Genomic DNA, 18,981 nt, shown 5'->3' with positions numbered 1-18,981 from the left:
GAAATTATCTTTTTCTAGTTAGTCAGAAAAAAAACATTTTAAGAATTGGTTGGAGAAAGAAAAAGAAAACCCTCAGCTATTCCATTATTTTGATTATCTATTTTATTCTTCCCCCACTGTTCATAAAGCAATTGCCTTCTTAGGTCCAAATTTTCAATGAGCTTTGTGCAGCACCCCATTGAAGTTACTAGGGCTTTGTGCAGGCAGAGGTCCACTCGTGCAGTGCTCATTGCAGAACTGGGAGCTTAGATGGTAAGTGTAGCCAGATGTGGCCTCGTTCATGGCTTGGCCTCTGGCAGGCAGGAGCAGCTCCTGCTCCATAGGGATGCGGGACAGCCCATGGCCTCACCTCATGCCTTTTCGAGCAGTCTAAAAGTGCAGTTTGCACAGTTTCCTGTCTGAACCACAAATACCGGCGGAAGTCCTCGCTGATGTTAGGGCTTGCTTAAAGCTATATTACAAAATTGTATTCATGTTTATTGATTATGTAATCCATATATAATGAATGAATGACATAGTATGAGTGTAAGAAACCAATTGCAAGGCTTAAACCGAAATATTACCATGTAAGGATAATCAAGGTATATATGGGGCTATATATAAACCTACGGCAGTAGCGGCCAGAGAGAAGAATAAAACCCACAACAACAACAAAGAACACTCAGGACTGGACCAAAAGCAGTAGAGCCTTCCTGCAGATCCAAGAGACGCCGGGGTCTCTCATTGCCTACTGGTTTGATCTCTGGGAAGCTGGAACCTGGCCAGTCTCAGTAACCTAAGATCAAAAGCAACATAGAATATCAGGGTTGGAAGGGACCTCAAGAGGTCATCTAGTCCAATCCCCTACTCAAAGCATGGATAATCCCCAACTAAATCAAATAGCCGCATCTGCAGCCTGTCAGCAGTATGAATGGAGTGTGTGAGTGTGAGTGTGAGTGTGTAACTGCGCAAATACGGAAACAAGCAATAAATCAACCCTCAGTTCTACTTTTGTGGTTATTTCTTGGACTGATTCCAGGGAACAGGCAACAGTAAGTTCCATGAGTAAGGGACAGCACACCCTGGACATTGTGGACATCACTACAACACTTAATTGAAACAATTTGAACAATATTATTGTGACAATAACTAATAGAAGAAGACAGACAATTAAATGAAAATTAAGTTTAATAAAAACAAAAGAACACTTAACAGGACTCGCTCTCCCTAAAAAGAATATAAGTTGAGATGCTATGGATATATCTGAACATGGCGGGGGGGGTGCCACGTGTAATTTATTAACTGTCCAACTGCTTCAGCAGCAGGAATGATGGCAGGCCTCTTACTGTAATAGTTATCACATCTAAGGGAGCAGAAGTTCCAGAAATGGAGTTCATCATCTGATAAACGAAGAGTGCCCCTCAAAGACACTTCATCCTTTGTTACTAGAATCTTTTGTTTTCAGAAGAATTTGTTATGAATTAAGGACCACTGATGTTCATATAATTAGGATTTGTGGTGTTAGAGTAGTTTAATCATATTGTGTAGCTGCAAGCTGTGAAATATAGAAATGTGACTAAGACAACTGTTGAACTGCTACTAAAATATGCAAACTTTCCTAGAATATTTTCAGGAGAAAGTGCTTCTTTTGCCTAGGAAATAACAAGAAAGAAATAGAAATGACAAGTCCTGCTGAAATCAGAGTACTGTTCCAGAGCACAACAATGACATTTTAAACAATAGTGAAGTTGAATCATAGAGTAATACCACATAAACCATGTATGTGAGTTGAGTGAGTCATCCCAGAATAACCAATAGCCCGGTGGTTAAAGCCTGCACCTGCCATGTGGGAAATCCAGCTTCAAGTCCCTGGGTCCAAATCAGAGTCAGAATAGGAGGAGTCAGGAAGTGGGGAAGGAACTGGGGACTGGTGTGGAAGGGGCAGGAACTGGGATGGGCAGAGACTAGGACTGGGACAAATAGTCCAGAGGGGGAGACTAAGACTTGCTGGGCAAGTCGACTGATGAGAAACCTGGCTAGGTAAGGAGAATAGGGCTGTGGTGGAGAAGAGACAAGGTAAGGACAGATTGGAGGGAATGAGACAGAGGAGGTTCTCAAGAGACAAGCCACCCTATTTCAGTGATTAATAAGAAACATTTGTTAAAAAGGTATTTGCTTTACATTAAAAGTAACTGTCAGGGTTCCTTCCCCACTCTGAACTTTTGGGTACAGATGTGGGGACCCACATGAAGGACCCTCAAGCTTATTTACCAGCTTATGTTAACAGTAGGCTGCCACCACCAAGCGTGTTCCAAATCTTAGGGGGGAGCCACTTGGAACTCTGCCTTCCCCCAAATATTTCCCAAGTCCCTAACCCCCCCCCTCTTTCCTGGGGGGATTTTAGACTAATTCTTCCCCCCGCCCAAGTCCTTGCACTCCGTTGCCTGGGTAGGCTTAGAGTATACCCTCACCAATTAGTCCTGGTGAACACAGATCCAAAAATCCTTGGATCTTAAAACAATGAAAAATCAATCAGGTTCTTAAAAGAAATGCAGCAACATTGTGGCAGAAGCTTTTTTCTGTACAAAAAATTAAAAGTGTGGCTTATTAATTATGCACACATGCAGTAGCACAGAATTTCCCTAGTAGTGATTCATGTGAGCCAACCTTACCAGTGCACCAGGATGGAATGGGCCAGGACTTGCTGAATGAACATGAAAAGAGAATGGAACATATCACTAATGTCATGAACCAGATTTGCTGTTCTGAGTCTTGTATTCCCTACACTGGCAAATTTCTCACAGATTTCAATTTTTTGACAGTGTAATTAATATAGGATGTGTTCCTTATAGACTGCAGATTTATTTTGCTAAGTTGCATATTTTGCTCAGCTTTTTTTCCTTCAAAGCATAGTTTCTTATGCAACGAAGATTCCAGTTTAAAAAAAAATCTTTGTATTATCTCTGCTCAGAGCATTCTAAGCCCTTCCCATTCATTTTGTTTCACTTTCAAAGATCATACAATTATGTATAATATTCCCATTTGTTGTATTATATTATAGCTAAATCTGCTGCTTACTATTGATTTTATTCATAGCTCTTGCATGCAACAGTAACCCTACTTCTTAAAAGATATAAATTTTTAATGGAAATTCAAAAACCACAGTTCCCATGTTTAAATATATTTCAAGATACGTTTGCTTATCTTTTAATATTTAAAGATGAAGCAAGAGGTATAATTCAGTACAGCCTGTATATATGCCGCATAGTACTTTCCATGCCTTACCCACCGCAAAGTCTCATTGAAAAAAGTAATGTAAAAGTAAATAAAAGTGAGAAAAGTCAATAGAAGATATTGATGAGCCCAAAGAGTCATAACTTCAGAGTAACAAGCAAGCCACCAGGGAAGCAGTGTGCTTTGTAAAAAATTCCTGTGAATGAGGTAACAGGAAAAGCGTTTCTATAACAAAATGCAAAAAAACAAATATTTATGTAGGTGTTGGTGTTCACCCCTAAGGCATACTAATATGAAAGCCATTTAAACAGTCACAACTGGTAGTTTTAAACTCAGTGGTTAAGAAAAGCAAAATGCTTTCTTTAAATCATTCATTACAAACATGAATAGTATGTTCACAGAAACAGATCCTGGGATTGCTTTCCCTGAGGTGAAAAGCCCTGCTGAAGCTGGATCATACCTGTGCTGTGGAGCACTAATGTCCTTGTACCCCGAAGGGGTTCCCACTAGGGGTGGCCAGAAAACAACTTTTTCATCTTGCAAAAAGTCTTTAGGCTTCCGAATGTGTTTTTGTTCTGATGCAAAAAACAAAACCAAGAACTTTATCTCTTTAAAAAACAAAAAATACACACAACAGAATAGCCAACAGTCCACTGTTAGGGCACTCCCCAGGGATATAGGGGAAACAGTTTCAAGGCTCTGATTCAGAGCACAGATTTTCATCCCAGCTGACTCTGAATGAGGCAAAGAAGGAACTTGAACCAGGATCTCCCATAGCCTGGGGAGAGCTCTCACCACCAGGCTATTGTTTACTGTGGGTTGGTTAGTCTCTTCCACCCCAGCCCTCTTGTTTTAACCAGAAAAATCCACCCTCATCCTGAAAAACCTTTCCAACAAGAGTTGTGTTGAAATTAATACATTGACACGCAAAAAGGTTTGGTTTAGATGAAAACACATTTTGTCCAAAAAATATATATATATATATATATCCAACCAGCTCATGTTTCCATCTCTCCTGTGGAATACCACTGACATACCCAGGACCCTGCCTGTAGTTCACCATTCCCGGCCCGTACCACTTCCCTCAGCTCCCATTGGCCGGGAACGGCAAACCACAGCCACTGGGAGCTGTGAGTGGCCGTAGCTGCAGATGCTCAGGTAAACAAAGTGTCTTGTGGCATCTCCAAAAGAGGAAAAAAAACCCAAACAATCAACCACACAACTTCATGTGTCTGGGGCCTACGTCACTTTAGCGAGTTGTGCTTGCTCTTCTTCTCCGGTTTCCACAGATTTTGCTAACGCACCAGTGCTTTAGTAATTCCTGAGGTCTGGCAGATGAGACAAAAGTAAATCATGCAGAAGAGGTGCTCAGAGAGCAGACCCAATTTCCATATTTTTACCCTTCCTCTCCTCAGAGCACCTTCATAGACTGCATGTTTTTGCAGAGCAGCCACAAACCCCTTCTGAACCCTTAGTGCATTAGGCCTGAACAGCTGAGAATCAGTTGGGCTATCGGGGACCCAGCTTAAATGTAAGAAAGCCTTACCTGCATCTAATTTCTGACTTTTCAAGTACTTATCCCATTTGTGCTCATTCTATGCAGTATGTATCCATAAATCTTTCCTACATTCACAAATACAACCTACTCAGTTTGAAAAGTCAACCCTCTTATCAGAAAACTAAACGTGTCATTTTGCTTCAGCTTTCTTTAACATTTCCTTGAGAATTCACTACACCTTAATGCATTACACAGTGTATAAGTGATAAATAGAAACAAAATAACAGTCTTATAAGCAGATTTTAAATGCAATGAAAACAGTGACCATATCACCATGCTATTTAACTGGTCTTTTGGGAGGAAGAGGGGCTAGGGAGAATGCTGTAACCTTGAATATATAAAGAAAAAAAAACAGCCTTTCATGCTAAGTGTGGTTGTTAAAAAGTAATTAGTCGCAAAATGGTGTAGGCTGTAAGGCCCTTATTTGAAGCCCACTGAAGTTAGTGGAAAAGCTCCTGTTGATTCAGTGAGGTTTGGATCAATATCTTAGTGAATATCATGGGGGAAATTGTGAGACAGACAGCTAAAGGCTTAAAAATAAGAACATAAGAATGGCTATACTGGGTCAGACCAAAGGTCCATCAAGCCCAGTATCCTGTATACTGGCAGTGAACAATGCCAAGTGTCCCAGAGTGAGTGAACCTAACAGGTAATGATCAAGTGATCTCTCTCCTGCCATCCATCTCCATTCTCTAATAAACAGAGGCTAGGGACACCATTTCTTACCCATCCTAGCTAATAGCCATTAATGGTCTTAACCTCCAGGAATTTATCTAGTTCTCTTTTAAACCCTGTTATAGTCCTAGCCTTCACAACCTCCTCAGGCAAGAAGTTCCACAAATTGACTGTGCACTGTGTGAAGAAGAACTTCCTTTTATTTGTTTTAAACCTGCTGCCCATTAATTTCATTTGGTGGCCCCTAGTTCTTATATTATGGGAACAAATATATAACTATAGGGGGAGGGACAGCTCAGTGGTTTGAGCATTGGCCTGCTAAACCCAGTGTTGTAAATTCAATCCTTGAGGGGGGCATTTAGGGATCTGGGGCAAAAGTCTGTCTGGGGATTGGTCCTGCTTTGAGCAGGGGGTTGGACTAGATGACCTCCTGAGGTCCCTTCAAACCCTGATAGTCTATGACTTTTCCTTATTCACTTTCTCAATACCACTCATGATTTTATATACCTCTATCATATTCCCCCCTTAGTCTCCTCTTTCCCTAGCTGAAAAGTCCTAGCCTCTTTTCTCTCTCCTCATATGGGAACCATTCCAAACCCCAAATCATTTTAGTTGCCCTTTTCTGAACCCTTTCTAATGCCTGTACATCTTTTTTTGATATGAGACCACCACATTTGTATGCAGTATTCAAGATGTGGGTGTACCATGGATGTATATAAGGGCAATACGATATTCTCCATCTTATTCTCTATCCCTTTTTTAATGATTTCTAACATCCTGTTTGCTTTTTTGACTGACACTGCACACCGCATGGACGTCTTCAGAGAACTATCCATGATGACTCCAAGATCTCTTTCCTGATTAGTTGTAGCTAAATTAGCCCCCATCATATTGTATGTTTAGTTGGGGTTATTTTTTCCAATGCGCATTACTTTACATTTACCTACACTAAATTTCATTTGCCATTTTGTTGCCCAATCACTTCGTTTTGCGAGATCTTTTTGAAGTTCTTCACAGTCTGCTTGGGTCTTAACTATCTTGAGCCATTTAATAGCATCTGCAAACTTTGCCACCCCACTTTTTACCCCTTTCTCCAGATCATTTATGAATAAGTTGAATAGGATAGGATTGGGGAACACCACTAGTTACCCCTCTTCATTCTGAGAATTTACCATTTATTCCTACCCTTTGTTCCCTGTCTTTTAACCAGTTCTCAATCCATGAAAGGATCTTCCCTCTTATCCCATGACAACTTAATTTACATAAGAGCCTTTGGTGAGGGACCTTGTCAAAGGCTTTCTGGAAATCTAAGTACACTATGTCCACTGGATCCCCCTTGTCCACAGGTTTATTGACCCCTTCAAAGAACTCTAATAGATTAGTAAGACATGATTTACCTTTACAGAAACTATGTTGACTTTTGCCCAACAATTTATGTTCTTCTATGTGTCTGACAATTTTATTCTTTACTATTGTTTCAACTAATTTGCCCGGTACTGACGTTAGACTTACCAGTCTGTAATTGCCAGGATCACCTCTAGAGCCTTAAAGATTGGCATTACATTAGCCATCTTCAAGTCATTGGGTACAAATGCTGATTTAAAGGACAGGTTACAAACCATAGTTAATAGTTCTGCAATTTCACATTTCAGTTCTTTCAAAACTCTTGGTGAATGCCATCTGGTCCCGGTGACTTATCAATTAATTCCAAAACCTGCTCTAGTGACACTTCAATCATTGACAATTCTGCAGTTTTGTCACCTACAAAGGATAGCTCTGGTTTGGGAATCTCCTAATCTCCCCCTCTAGGGGGGCACAGGTGCCATTGATCAACTCCTCCCCCTCTCTCCCAGTGCCTCCTGCACACCAGGGAACACCTGCAGGAAGTACTAGGAGGGAAAGGGAGGAGAGGGGACTGGACACACTCAGGGGAGGGGGTGGAATCATATCCAGGGCCATGGGCACCTCTGATCAACTCCTCTCCATTCTTCCCAGTGTGCAGGAGGCACTGGGAGGAAAGGGGAGGAGCAGGGATGGAGAGTGCTCAAGGTGGGGGTGGAAAGAGGCATGGAAGAGGGGCAGGGGTGAAGTGGGGGTGGGGGCCTGTGGCTAAGCAGGAGGCTTGGTAGTATGAGAAAAAAAAATCAAATCAAAATGGGGGTCCTCAGGCTGCTAAAGTTTGAGAACCGCTGCCACAGGTAGATGAGGCTGCAGCAATAAATAAAAGATGAAATTTCTTACTATGCTTATTAGGAAAAGCAAAGAAACAACTGAGAAAAATATTAGGAGTTCCACTTTTCTGCCATTCCCCACCTGCTTTCCTTTTTAACCCATTTAATATAAAGGATAGATATGAGGGGTTTTGTTTGGTGATGTGGTCCCAATTTTATACTGCTGGCAAATGCTTTAACATCAGAAAAGCCCAATCAGTGAATAAGGACAATAATATTAGTCAGAGTCAGGCATTACAATTGAAGAATGGTTTACTCATGTTGATCATTTTTCCGCTAGTCTAATGATGTGTTAATATTTCTTAAGCTATAAATGCATAATACTTTCTTTGCTAAACTCAGCAACACATTGTTTAATGGATGAAAGTGAGTTAAAGTACCAAGGGCTATTGCCAAAATGACCTCCTTCAGTGTAACAAATGAAATTAAAATGTTTATTGTCAAGGTATTAATCTGTCTGCAATACATTAGATCAATACTAGTGAAGAAATGCTGTAGAGTGATACATGTTACTGGACTTCCCCAATGCATGTAAAATATCTTAACTTTATTGCATTCAGCATCTCAGATCTAGTCTCTGAATATTTTGTATCTATTCATTCTCTTCATCCTTTTCATTCCAGAAAGCGAATAGATTAAGTCATAGGACATTAGTTTTAGTTTCTTCCTCCCACCCCCACCCCACATACTCCCAACAACTGCCTCCTGAATATTTTGAGATTTAAAATAATGAATCTGAGAGCACCTTAGAGCTCCACTTGATGTAAATCTCCACTCACTTATTAACAAAAGTACTGAGTTAAACTTTTAAATTCATGATGAGATAAGATAGCTGTGTCGGCATTTGAAGGATGAATACACTCCAATTTGTAGCATGTGCTTTGTAACTATGGCGTTAACACTGGTGCTATCACTACAGTAGCTTGCACAGCATGTGATTAATAAGCAGATTTATCTTGAAGCCCCAGTCCTCTCAGTGTGCATCTGTTCACAGACACAGGAACTCACACGTATATATAGCAGCAAATTGTGGTTTAAAATCCCAGCTGAATCCCAAATAGAAAGCAGATAAAAGCCTTTTTATTTAAATCTAAACTATAGATGAAAGATTTATTTGCATGATGCAAATGCAAAAAATTGTGTCACAAATCTGTATTACAGACACCCATATTACACAAATGATCTCAGTCAGTATGAGAGTACTATAGTAATTAAGCAATCCTAAATAAGAAAAATATTTTTATTAGAAAAGTTTTTCATAAACAGCTTCAGCTACATATGACAGGAGTGGTTCATTTTTAGAGCACTTTAAAACAAGATCACTGCCAAGATATACATGTGTTAGCTAAAAAGCACCCTCCACTTGTCTGTGGACAACTGGTGATCTCTGGGACACTTGCTGATGGTCTGTAGAGAGCTGGCTGGTCACTTAGTTCTAGGTCCTATTAATTTTGAGCTGCAAAATGCAGCTAAAAAATTAAAGGTTTTCCTAAGAATACTTTGCCATGTAAGCAATAACTGCAAGGATTGTGCATGGAAGAAGTGGTAGTCTGTACAATTGAGGGTGCCAGGGCAGGTGGCCACAAGATAAATTATGTATTAAAATGTGACTCACAATCTGAAGAAGTCACAAACCCCTACATTAGCGGATTGGGTTTCATGTTAGCATAAGACAACTGATGAGTGGCAGGCTACAACAGTAGAGCATTAAGCCCTGAAAGAGGCTGATAGATCCACCTTTTCTGGACCACCGGTGAACACCGCTGTGCTACGGGCATGATTTTCAGAAATGCTGAGCCATTACTGATTTCAATAGTAGCCTTGTACACAAAGTACCACCATCTGAAAGCCAGGGGAGTTTGAAAGCTCTCAGCACTGGGGGATTGGCCAAAGTTTTACTATTGACTTCAGAGTTAGGCCAAAATGGAACACTCTTGAAAACACCTTACAAGTTAAGATTAGCAATGTAGGTTGGAGATAAAGTGTGCAGGGTCTTAGAGCTGAGGATGAAAAGTATCAACTTGCTGTGGTGGAATTCGAAAGGAGAGTGGATTCCCCCCCCCCCCCACCAATATTTCAATTTCACAGCCTGATTATGAGAGACATTTCCATTTTGTTCCAATTGTATCTGACTTAATAGTAGTCAGGCCATTTCTTGTTTCCATGCAGTTGGCTCTCAAACAAACAAAGGAATCAAAGGATCAAAATTCAGTTTTTTCACCTGTCCTTCCGTATTTCTCAGTGGAATGGTCAAATATAAAAAAAAACTTGCCCCTCTCCTCTTTCATATGCATCTCCGAAACATACTGTGGGATTGCAAGTAGATCTGGGTGATATTTTTCAGACAAATAGTTTATTCACTGAAAAATTCAGTTTCAGGTTAACTGAAACTATTCACAAATTCACGTCAGTTCACTAAATAATTGAGAGCAAACTGAAAAAGTCAAACCTGAAAAAAGTTCACTTTGACTCAGGCATTTTGACAAAAGCAAGCAAGGAAATTGCAAAGGGAGGTGGGAGTCGTGGCTCTTTTATGAGCTTTAGCCCAATGATTAGGGAACTTACCTAGGACATGGGTGGCCCAGGTTTCCCCCCATGGAGAAGGGATTTGAACTTGTTTTCTCACATCACAGGAGAGTGCCCTAGTCATGGATGGATATTCTGGTATGGGGCTCTCACAGAATCTCCCCTTCAAGTTGTTCCACTTTTAATAAATAGTTATTGGAGCAGAGATTTGAACTAGTTCTTCCTACCTCCTAAGTGGTAGTCCTAATTATTGGACAAATGCTTATCCAAAAAATGCTGGGGGCAGCAGCAGCACCACCTTTCTCCTCACCCAGCCAATTTTGTGAATCGTTTGCTCACTTTTGTCAAAATACCTGAAAGTCTAAATGAAGGGGGGGGGGTGTATTCAAAATTGCCAGCCAATCGAAAACAAAAATCAATTTTCCCAGCTCTTGTGAGAAGTGCACCAACGCTCAAAAGTGCTACACTCGTCACTATCCAGCTTATTCCAGAATAAGGCATATTCCAACGGTTCTGCAAGTCACAGAAGAGGTCAATCCATTGAGGAGGACAGGAGCACATGCTGAGGCTTGTATTTTTCATCTTTACAATAATCTGCACTTTCCAGTTAAAAACATAAGGAACTGTACAAACAATAAAGAATTAAGCCTTACAAGACCCCAGAGAGGCAGGTGCAAATATGGGGAAAACAACCTAGATGTCCTTACTCCCACTACTTGGTCTTAAAGACTAGACAGCATGTACAATTTTCAAAAAAGTGAATAAGTGAATTAAATCCCTTTACCTTCAATGAGATTTAGTCTCCTGGATCACTAAGTAACTTTGAAAATGGGATATAGGCTTGTAAGTCACTTGGGCACCTTTTGAAATATTATCCAATGTGTCATCTCCTACATTTAAAGAGAAATTAAAGTAAGTCTGAGTCTACTGGTAAAAGTGAAGAGATTCTTAAAAAAAAAAAAAGTGTATCTTGATGCTACAAACCCAGATTTAGAAGCCACTGGGCAATTTCATTAGCTTTGCTGATGCGCAACAGCTGACAGTCTGACCCATTTAGTTAAAGGAGAAAAGGGATGCTGTGAAGTTCAGTCCCTTTTCTCTCTGTTCAGTCTTCGGTCCTTCGCTAATTTTCATTCCCTTCCCCATGCCAAGACCCTGAAATCACACTCCCAGTGATATGCCCCATCATCCACTGCACCAGGGATACCAGTATTTTTATTGTACTGTACTGGAAGTTTGATTTTGCAAATGAGTTTTTGTATTTTATCGTATTGTATTTTTATCCAATACTTATATCACTTTAAGTTATCCTTTTAACATTCTCCTTTAATAATTTACACCAGAATTCCTCAAACTGAGATTAGTGTAAAGCCTCTTCCGGGGTAAGCTTAGTAAATTAAGGGGAAAAAACAAAACGAAAATTAGACACATTTATGGAGAACTCACACCAAGGAAAATTATCCAGAGCTAGATGGAGCAGTAAGGCTCAGGCCTGAGTATAGGGTTGTATGCGCTGCTCCAAGAAGAGCTCTGGGAAAAAGAACTATGGCCATATACAAAAGTTGCTTCAGACACACCATTTTCTTCAGAGTGCATGTGAACAGAGAAAAGTAATGCACACATTCAGTTCAGATACATTGCACAGTGTTAACATTTCTCTTTCTGTGCTTGCACTGCATTTTGCACACTTTCTCCCGTTAGAGAAGCACATGTACACACATAAGTATGCATAGGGAGGATGTCACCATGATTTGTAGTGTCTATTTACAAGTACATCTGTTCAATAACCAGTGTCTGTATTTCAAGGAAGTAAGATGTCATTCCCCCCACCACCAGCTTACAAAGGGCTAAGGTAATGCTTCCAGGACACATCTTCCCTGTCATATGCCAGCTGATTTTGATCGCTTCAGACAGCTTGAAAGCTATTTCACATAGAAGTGTTCCTAATTCATGTTATTTTTCTGTTAAAGCTGGGTATCATGTATTCAAAAAGTAGGTACAGATAAGTCAGGTCTTGCTATCTATCAGTTAAGTCATTATGAACAATTTTTAAGTGATCTTAAATGGACATGAGAAATGAACCGCTATGAAATTCTAGTGTGTGGAGGGCAGGATAGCATTCATATTGTCTATCTTGGACTTGCCTACTAATTATGCACTGGTCTCTGTTATATGCCTGAGTGCACTCATACAATAAATTTAGATTCAATGAGCTGGAACATCCTGATTCAGGTAATGTTTGAGCAAGTTGTTTTCCTGCTGCAGCTCAGTGAGGATGTTTTTCTACTTTGAGAGAACAAAGAATTTCTAATGTGAATCAGCCCACATTAGAAGTGTTTGTTGTGCGATCCAAATGCTTCTCCACAATTATATTTAATCACACAAGAAAAGTCATGGTAGACCCACATGAAAGGGTGGCTTCAATTTTGATATAAATTATATGCATGTACAAACATATAGGACAAGCACTGCAGCAGCCCTGAGATAGCAAGTAAAGACTAATGAAGGTGGAGATGGTTGAGATTGGGTCATTTCATTCAAAGGCAGAGGGGACTCTGGGTCAAACAGTGGCAGAGGAATTAGGGACTGAAATGAAGGGCAGCCAAATGCAAATAATTTCTTTCTATATAAAATTAAACACCTGCTTAGTCTTGTAGACTCTTGGATTTAGCCCATCATAGTGTAATGCGATGTACATGGGCAGGTGCTGGAGCTCTCACAGAGCCCACTGACTTCAATGTAGCTCTCTGCAAACAAAGGCGTCTGGTTACATGAATCACATTTCAGGATCAGGACCCTTATTAGGTGTACTCCTTTGGGGACGGTTACAAAGATGGGAACCAAAGTGACAAACACTGGAAGGAAATACAATTATGAGTGGGAGCCACAAAGGAATTTAGTTGTCACAACAGTGAGCATCTCAGTGCCTAATTTTTAGGTGCCTAGAAAGATCACAGGAACAGCACTATGATTCACAATGCATAGGCTCCACATACAAAAAACAGGGAGAGAAAGGCACCTAGGAATGCAAGCCACAAAAGCAAGAATGCCAGATGTGGAGCTGCCTAAGCTAGGCAACGGGAGATAGGATGGAGCTGAGCCCAAAGCCTGTCTCTCAGAGATAGGTGCCTAAGTCAAGACTGCAGGGAGGCACCTAACCCTGTTTGTAATCCACAAACAGGAAGCCACCCCATGTAATCAGGCAACTTAGGCACCTAACCTACTTCTTCCAAAAATGAATTAGGCACCTCCCTCCTGCTACACACAACATCACCACCTCCACTGGCTGGATAGACTGGGCCCAAGGTCTCCCACCTCCAAGTGGGTGCCCCAACCAGTGAGTCATTTCCCCTCACTCTTCCTCCCCACCCCAGTGATGGATAATCTCCCCCGATGGATAAACACTTAAATAGATTGGACCAGAGATAGGAAGGGAGCATGAGAATAATGCTGTAGTCTAGTCATTAGCAAACCCACTGGGGAGACCCAGGGTCCTATCTCCTGCTCCAATCACTTTATTTTGCCATAGTGGAATGGTTTCAATATGAGAGATTGAGGGCACTCACAACAGACTACTCTACAGGTCAGTGGTTAGAACAGTCACCTGAGAAGGTGTTCAAATCCTCTCCCCTTTGCAGGCAGAGAGAAAGAAACTGAGCATCCCACTGATGTGAGTGCTCTAACCACTAGGCTAAGAGTTATAAGGGACACACCACCTCCTTCAGCAGCTGGATTTTGAATGGGACCCAATCTGAGTAGGCATGCAATTTAGGCAGACAAACACCTGTCTTCCTCCTGTTTTTGAATCACTGTGGGGCTTACACATGAGACCATGCCTGGGCACCTAGAGTGAGGCAGCCACATGCATGCCCCAAGGTATAAAATTTAGGCCTATAGCTTTTTGAATGAAATAGCTTTTTGAAATGCATCATATGTTTCAATCCCAACAGATCCAAATCTATATGAATGCAACCTAAGTTTGTTTAAATGTAGAGAAACCATGCTTCCTCAAATAATTGTGCTGCCTGTGCCTCATCAAGCCATTTCTGCATCAATTAACCTCTTTCATTTAATTAGAGCACTAAAGGGACAATTTAGCTGATATAATCACAGAACCAAGGTAGCCTTTCCCCAGAATATTTTATCTGGTAAAGTTAGAGTAAATTGTTTGCTTGAGATACCTCCAGCACAAACAGCCATTTCAGGAATTACAGCTCAGAAGCCTTCTGCCATTTGATTAGTAAAAAACCCCACTACTGTGTGTTGGTGGAGCATGAAGAAATATTGCACATATAAGCATCCAAAGTAGTAAGAAACAAAGATGAGACACACAGAATCTAATAGACCTGCTGAAGTAAAATACCATCAGTATGGAAAACAGTATCACTGCTTCAAGATGGTCATTTAGATTTATCTGGGAAAGAATGAGAATGAAGCACTTCAATGACAGCACTAACAACTGCATTAGAGAGAGCATGTTATGCAGAGCTGGTCAAACTCATCAAAAGTTTTACAATTGAGATGATTTTGTAAGTGGGAAATCTGCTTTTTGTTACATTTTACTTTTTTGTCCAGTTATAGGGCTGGCTGAAATATTTTAAATTTAAAATATTCTTATTTTTGAAAAGAATTCAATGACATTTTTCCCTCTCCTCCCTGCCCCCCCCTTTTTTGGGTCCCCTCTCCTCAGCTACCTCTAGTTATAAGAGGGGGAGGGAAGTAAAATTTCAACACTACAAAATGGCACTTTAAAGTGCCTTAAGGGTTGAAATGGATTACTTGAGTGAGAAAGGATAATGTAAGCCGAGCACTTTCAATGCTCTCCCCTTACACTCTAACATGCCCCCTCCAATCAATCAATAAATATATACTGTGTCCAAGAAACTAAGGGCTAATCCTCCTGCCAGTATGCAGCCCAAATTCAAAGGAGTTACCAGTTTAGATAACCAGAATATGGTCCTATACTCCTAATCTAATTTATTCATAATAATAAGCACAGCTATATGAAAGGGATAGTAGATGGCAAAAGTAATACATGACTTAACTGTCAGATGTAACAGTTCTGTGTCCAGGTTCTGCTCCCCACTTCTCTAAAGACACTGCTCTGTGACTTTCCTCCTCCCAGAACATACACACAAATCCTTTGTTAAAGCATGGCAGCCAAGGCACAGGACTTTACTAACCTCACATGGTCTTGCCTATTTTATAAAGCAAAAGGAAACCTACTTCACTTGAAATCAGATGACATTTCCTCAAATATAAGCGGCCAGGAGCTGCACTAATTTATATCAGCTGAGGATCATGCCCAACAGCTCAAATGTCTTCTTGCAAATGGCTGAACAAAAGGACAATCAAAGTTATAGACTCAACATCTGACCCACCATAAAATAGTTATCACCTAAGTCATTGATTTAATGGGCCATGGTTTTTCCTTTGGAGGGTTTATTTTGATAGTTAACTATCAATACTAAGCAACTGAACACACACAAAACATTTATTTTTAGAACTTATAAAATGCTTAGTACTATGCTAGCTCTGCAGCAGCAAACAAGACACTAGCTACAAGTAATTGAGGCTGCCTGAATCACAAAGCTATGTTAGCTCCCAAAGAGGCAGTATTACAGACTGTGTACTGAAGTTACTGTTATCAAAAGGTTTAATTTAACCATCTGCTACTCTTTCAGAATATTAGGGCATCTTAAGAGAGCCAAACAAAAAGGCATCTTAAAAGAGTTATTTTTAAGCTTCTAAAGTTTCTCTCTTTAGAAATTATAAACTAATATCCTTTTAAATTTTAAAAAATGTAAATGATCCTTTGTTAGGCAATATCTCTTTTGCAGTTGGGAAAACGACATGGATAAAAACCGCAAATCATTTTTTTCAGAAAGATTTAAATGTGTTAATCATGTGAAGTTGTCATGGAAATCTTACAACATGGTCAAAATCAAACCCTTCATCTCAAAACCAACTTTCAATAGCACTTAAATTCTCTGAAATGAGGGTGAGAAGGATAACTATCATTAGGGAACAGACAGCTGACAAACTCAAACAACCAAAATAATTCAATTTTTTCTGTCATTGGTTTTATATTGTTGGTTCCACTGACTTCTTTTAAATCCCTGCTAAAAAATTTATTTCTTCCACAATGCCTACCAGAGTCTTATCAATTAAGTTGAACACTTTTTATGGTTTTAATTAGATAAATGGATATAATGAATAAATGGAAGAGACTTAACTGGCAAGATTGTCGTAGGGTCCAGGGAAGGAATGAATTTTTATAAGGATTTCACATTATAAACTGTGAACACTACTTAAAGAGCCTGTGTAGGGGTTCAGCTGGGGCTCATCCCCCTCTGGGCTGGCTGGGAACCAGGCTGCCTCACTACTTAGGTCCAATGAGTCAGGGAATTAGCCTGGCTGGGTGGCAAACAGTCAGCACCTCAGGCAGGGGCTGAGCAAACAGTTCAATAACAGGCCCAAGTCCTAGCTTCGAAGGACTAGGGAGAGGTGGAGACTGACATCCACACATTGGGTGGCAGGGGGGACACAGGCCCACTCACTCCACTGCATCCCAGCCCAGGGCCCTAGCAGCAGTAGATGATCTGCTGCTGAGTCAGTGGGGATCCTGACCGCAACACACTGACATTGGCTCTGGGTGTGCTGCAGCCAGACTAGGGTTGGCTGCCCCCGGACTACTTTCTACTTCCCCCTCTAGAGGTACCTGCATCTGGACAGAGTCTTCCAAGGAGTCAAGCACCATGGGCTCCTCTGAGTACCTGGTGAGTGGTAGGCTTGGCAGCTCCTCTGGGTAACTTGCCAGAGGCAAGTTTACTAGCTTCTCCGGGGTATGGTCGGCCACAACCTGCAAGAGTCTCCCACCCAGGAGCTAGGTGTCTGGCTTCTCCAGCGGCCAGGCCTCTAGTGAGCTCTGGGGTTGGGGTTTTGTACTTCCTGTCCTGTGCCCTGATCTCTGGGGAGCGGGCGCAAGCTCCACTGGCTCCGCCCACTTTGGCGTCCGGAGGGGCTTGTCCCCCTCCGGGGCAGCGGGGAACCAGGCCACCTCACTACAGCCAGTTATTCCATGCTGTTTCAATACAAACAATATAAAATAAGTAGCATCTCATAAACTTGACAAAGGTTATGCCATGCAAAAGCAGGCACTTCGCTTTTGACTGCTTGCTCCATATGAACTCTAGAACATTGTGTAATACTGTCTTTACCAAGATTGTTATAGCTCAATGTGTGAGTACAAGGAGACTTCAGTAGGACTATTCATCAGAATACAGTCATACATGAGTGTTTGCAAAGTCTGAGTCTTTGTAAACTCCTTGAGTCAATGGTCTTGGGTGAAATCCTCCCTCCACCGAAGTCAACAAGAGTTTGCTATTGACTTCAATGGAGCCAGGATTTCACCCCTTGTCTTTCAGTCTGTTTTGGGAGGTGCCTGGTGCAGTTAAAATAATGATAATCTGGCCACTTACAGAAAATATAGAAAGTTTCCCATTTAGTGAAAGAAATAAAATATATGTTAAGAACATGACTGGTATTTTCATCCAAATACTACTGGAGACAATGAAAGGAAAAGGTCATTAAACATAATCCATGTTATACAAATTACAAATTGCCACTGATATTTTTGTTTCAAATGTAGTATATAGAAACTGTATTTATTTTTATTGACGTGTTCATGAGGGAAGAAAAATATACCTATGAATCAATGGTTTGCTTCATACATATTATATATAATACAAGATTATTCAGGGTCAGGTATTCCATTTCAGATAAGTTTATTATCCAGATTTGGAATAATGTTATGACCTACTGACATCATCAGCATCTAAATTTCAACTGATTTTTCCCCACCATGAATCGCAGCTAACTTAATAATTTTATTTTGCTGACTGCTCATTCACATGTTCAGCTGATATAATAATCAGGGTCAAAACAATATTATCTAAATGTTATAAGGTCATTATACTCTTGGGGAATTGTATGAATCACAGCTGAGAGATGTGAGCATAGTGTTATATTGGTCATTCTTCTACCTGATTTAAATTAGGTATGCATGTCAATGCGAAATGCATTGTATATTTCAAGTATACTCATCTCAGAAGTGTTGTGTCATGTGTCAAGGACACAAATACCCAAATTCTTTGATTATGTGCTGTGGTTTCTTAAATTGCCTGCCCATATCTAAAATTGCATGATCAATTGCAATGTAGAATAAACTAATTCTGAGCTCCTGCTTCAATGTCACATAATTAAATTAAATTAAATCATATAGTTGAATTGCTTTGCCCTCTATGTGACATCACGGGCCTACTTATTATTTATCTACGGACCTTTTACACCACTCTTGCAATATAAAGGGTCCTCAGGGAGGGTGTAAATGCAATTTACATCCAATTTAGAGCCACTTTAAATTGCTAGTATGGTGTACCTATTGTCATAGCCGGGAAATGATGGACCTAGGCCCATCCCCTCAACCATGGGGGAGGAACTATTGAGCCCAAGCCACAAATGATTTGTCATTTATTGTCCTAGCTATACAGGAACAGGAGTGAAGGTAAAAGGTTAAAAATCAGGGAACCACAAGGGGACACTGAGCAGACAACCCCCACAGTGCCCACCCACTCCTCAAAAGTGTCTAAGGAGTCAGTGAACACCTCCCAGAGGCATGAATTGATGAGGTATTGGAAATAAGCCCAACACTCACAGAGCACATCCCTTCCCCCACCAAGCTTCAGCCTCCTGTTTTGGCAGATGGCTATCTTGGCC

General features: G+C 40.7%; 1 long non-coding RNA gene across 3 annotated transcripts; it reads right to left on the bottom strand.

The window, feature by feature from the left end:
- Positions 1-452: 452 nt before the first annotated feature.
- Positions 453-17,096, bottom strand: LOC120406645. 3 transcript variants are annotated; one of them, XR_005599439.1, is made up of 3 exons: positions 16,925-17,096; positions 10,988-11,093; positions 453-775 (listed from the first exon to the last, which is right to left on the bottom strand). It is a non-coding gene; the product is annotated as an uncharacterized LOC120406645 (long non-coding RNA). The 3 variants fall into 3 exon arrangements; XR_005599438.1 differs by lacking the exon at positions 16,925-17,096 and adding an exon at positions 15,387-15,445; XR_005599440.1 differs by lacking the exon at positions 16,925-17,096 and adding an exon at positions 15,249-15,368.
- Between the last annotated feature and the right edge of the window lie 1,885 nt (positions 17,097-18,981).

The sequence above is a fragment of the Mauremys reevesii genome, linkage group 5, assembly GCF_016161935.1.
Source record: "Mauremys reevesii isolate NIE-2019 linkage group 5, ASM1616193v1, whole genome shotgun sequence".
Classification (NCBI taxonomy): domain Eukaryota; kingdom Metazoa; phylum Chordata; order Testudines; family Geoemydidae; genus Mauremys; species Mauremys reevesii.
Note: the sequence above shows the minus strand (reverse complement) of the source record. Positions and strands in the feature narration are given on the sequence as shown.